Raw genomic sequence first — 4034 nt, forward strand, 5'->3', positions numbered from 1 at the left:
GAGGAGGAGGAGGAGGAGGAGGAGGAGGAGGAGGAGGACGAGAAGGAGGAGGAGGAGGAGGAGGAGGAGTGAGTTCTGGGGTACTCTGTGCCTACATGATCATCTAGGTGGGTATTTCACTGGGTTTAGTCATTCAGGTAGCATGTCAGAGCTTGGCATTATTGTGTGCATGAAGCTCACCTCACAGGTGACATCAAAGCTCCACACAGATTTCAAAAGAAAACCTCTAAGTGTGGGCAGTGTGTGTGTGGCAGGGCAAGGACCACTGCAGGCATCTCTAAGAGGAAATGCATGGAGCTGTGGGCTGACATCGCGGGATGCTGGAGATGCTGAGGACATGGGATATCTTTTAAGGAAAGCTTTAGGGAATCAGTACAAACCATGAGTAGAGCTGTGTGAGTTACAAATAGCAAGACTCTGGGAATAGGAGCATTAGTGAGTCTGCTGGAGCTCATGTCTCAAGACTACGTGCCCTAGACATTAGAGATGGAACTATAGGAGTTAGCACTTATTGCTGATGGGTTCTGGTCTTGCTTTGGTCCAGTCTATTCTTGTTTCCCCTGTTCCTTTCTTTCAGTACTGGAATACTTAATTTGTGCAACTATGTGTGTTATTCTGGATTCACAGGTAAAACTTGACTCGAGTTTTCAGGACAGACTTTCAACTTTGTCTTTTGAATAATGTTGGAAGTATTTTAGATGATGAAGACTTAAGAAAAAAAAAGCGAAACACATTTTGCTTTATGAAGCAGCCACGAGCCATGGGAAAAAGGGCAGGATGTCACAATGTGGATGTGAAATGCCTCCCATGTGCACAGTCAGTAAAGGTTTGTTCCATGACTGCTGGTCTTGCTTTGGAGTTCATGGAGACTTGAGGAGATGGGATCTGACCAGAGGAAGTGGGTCAGTAGGTCACAAGGTCACTCTGTTGAAGACTGTGCTTGGTTCCCGGCTCCTTCTTAGTTCTTTGTTTTCTGCTAACCCATCGCTCCTTCCACAAGCCCTTATTGCTGTAGTATTCACCATGAATCATAACTGACAGAGCTGAGGTCTGCAGATTAAAGCTCTGAAACCGTCAGCCAAAACAAATCTTCCTTCCCTTGTCATTTATGTCATTTTATCAGTCAACTAGAAAAACGAACATAGGTACTTCAGATGTCTACCATCTGGTTCCAGCAAACCTATGATGATCCGTCCACCACAGCCTTTGCCTGTCCACTTAAATCCCTTCATGCCTTAAGTGCGTATGACATTGATAACTTAGGATTCCTTAGGAATCTCATACAAGTTCCCTCACTAGCGCTCTCTCTGTCTCTCTCTCTCTCACACACACACACACACACACACACACAATTCACACACAGTGTACAGTGTCTATCTACTGCCACTCTCGGGGACATGTTGGTTCTTCTGTATGCCCTGTGTCCTTTTGGAGGTACCATTTACCGTTGGTTTCAAGCACTTTGGTTGCGGTGTGCCTTGACAACGCTCCCTTCATGTGTCTTGTGCTTAGATTTTATTTACAACTTCATTACATTGGGATGATTTCAGCCATGATTGCTTCTAGTGTATTTCTCTTCCCTGTTTACCATCATGCCCTCTTCTCTGAGATGCCAGCATCATCCATATCAGTCAGTTGCACTTCCCCGCAGCTCTTCAATGTTCTTCTCACTTAAAATACTTTTCTAATTTCATTAGGATCGTTTCTACTGCTGTATCATCCAACTTAAATATCTTTTTCTCTAATGTATAATCCACCATTAGCTCTATATGTTACATACTTTTATCCCTAAAAGTTCAATATAAGATTTTTTTAATATCTTGCTTTGTTCTTTAACTTTTTAAGTACACTTGTTTTATTCATAATTTGTCATGTTTGGGGTTACTGAGGTAATTCTAATGATGGGTGAATATAACAACAACAAAAAAAAAATCTTTTGCCTTATCTTAAAACAGCCACTGATCCATCTCATTCAGTACAATAGTCAGAGTTAAAAGGAACATAAAACAAACATGCACACCATGGCACGGTTTTCATAAATGTCTATTTCATCATTGGTGGGTAGCACATTTAACAGTTAAATACATTTAAATAATGTATAGGAGGCCGCACCACAGCAGCACTGATAACTAGATAACCATTCAATTAGGAACCAGCCAACAGTGACTGTCTAAATATTTAAAATACAGCTCTTGCTTAATCATCCTTTGATGATCACCTTCTGGGAGGGGGGGCGAGGGGGGAGCCTGCTGGTTGCATGGAAATATATTAAGGCCAAATCTTCTGGTATTCGTTCCCAGAGGTTTCTTTTAACTGGATTAAGCCTCCAATTCCAAGGCAAGCCCAAGTTTGTGGCCAGCATTAAAGCTCTTCCCGTCTATGTTAGCAGACAGTGTAAGCTTCACACCAGGCCTCAGAGTCTGAGTATAGCCCACTCCAATTAAACTAGAGTTGTTGACCTTTGCAGAGATAGAAGCAGTAGGATCCAACTGGTATTTAGCTGCAATACCAAAACGAGTGCAGTTGGTACCTGATGTCCAAGCAAGGTTTACTGAAGTGTCAAAATCTTCGCATACTATCTGATAAATGGATCCTCCAAATTCTGTCCCNTTATTTACATTTGTGTGTAGCTGGAAGTCCCCAGTCCTGTAGCCAATTGCAAAGTTACTCATTGTCAGCTTTGACTTGGCACTGTCAAAGGTCATTTGGTACCCAGCAAGCCAGCCCTCNTAACCAAAGACAGCTGACCCATGGATGGCAGGTCCAGCAAAATCAAAGTCAACATCACAGCCAAGGTTTATACATTCCCTCTTGTAAGCAGACTTGATTTTACCACTTTTCTTTCCTGTGTTCGGTGAAAAGGTGGTGTCAAAAGTCAGTTTCAAACCTTGACAAATCTGGTCTTCAATTGCAATCTCTGTCCCCAGAGTGTTATCGGTGTTCCATTTCTCTGTGAAAGTCAGACCAAACTCACACCATTTGTACTTGGTCTCCAAGGTCCCGCTAACTTTACCAGTGTCTGTATTAGATGAGCCAGATGTTGAAAATTCCACACCACTTCATGACCTCGTCTTCACATCCAGCTTCACCAACCCAAAGCCAAATCCTTTGTTGAAAATGTCTCTGGCAGCTTTGCCGAGGTCAGCAAACGGTGGAGGGATACACATCGGCTGTGGGCATACCGGTACACAGCACTCAGCCATGGCAAAGTCTCGGGGAAAAGGTGATCTGTGGGTATCCTGAGGGGCACTGCTGCCACCTCTCCACTCGCAGCTGAGGCCACTCCGCTATCTGGAAGTTGTGCTGCCTGTTCTTTAACTTTTAAAAGATATGGAATATAATTATTATAATTGTGAAATTGTATTTGCCTTCTATTCAAAATATCTACTCTGGTTCTGAGTTAGCTTTGGTTATTTTCCTCATTACAGCTCGTGTTTCCCAATTCCTTCTATACCTAGTAAGCTTTGTTTTAATGATAAGAATTGCCAGCATTTGCTTGCTGGGTAGTGGGAAACTCTTTCTCCTCTTATTTCTGATCTATGCCTTGGGGTGAAGTTTTGTCACTTGGAAGGAGTTATATCTTACTAGGAATCACATTTATTATTTGCTGGGCAGGTCTCTATTGGTAACTGGCCAAATTATTATTCACCCCTTGGGAAAACTTTCTAAGTATTTACTTTATGCTTTGCAAAGTAAGAATCTTTTAGTCTGGATTTTAGAAATTAATAGCATTCCTGGACCCACATGAGAGCCTAGGACTGTGCTTTTAAATCATTTTAGTTATGTTTCACTTTAAGGTAGTTCCTTGCACAAATACAATGACCATCAGAAGTCTAAGTTCTCAGGCGAGATGCTACCACTGGTTGCCATGGCTGTCCCTCAGGGAGCTCTTACTCTTTGTCACTTAGCCCTACAAACTCCAACATGGTCCCCCGAACTCTTGGTACCAGTTCCTTGACTTAGCGAGCCCATCAAATTCTGTCCAGGTCCCTCCTATTGATGGGAGGATGGACTATTGATGTTCTGTCATTATT

The 4034-nt window shown here is 42.6% G+C and overlaps 1 pseudogene; it reads right to left on the reverse strand.

The window, feature by feature from the left end:
• Positions 1 to 2303: 2303 nt before the first annotated feature.
• On the reverse strand, positions 2304 to 3225 carry LOC110295150 (annotated as a pseudogene).
• Positions 3226 to 4034: the final 809 nt, after the last annotated feature.

This window comes from Mus caroli, chromosome 5 (genome assembly GCF_900094665.2).
Source record: "Mus caroli chromosome 5, CAROLI_EIJ_v1.1, whole genome shotgun sequence".
NCBI classification, from domain to species: Eukaryota; Metazoa; Chordata; class Mammalia; order Rodentia; family Muridae; genus Mus; species Mus caroli.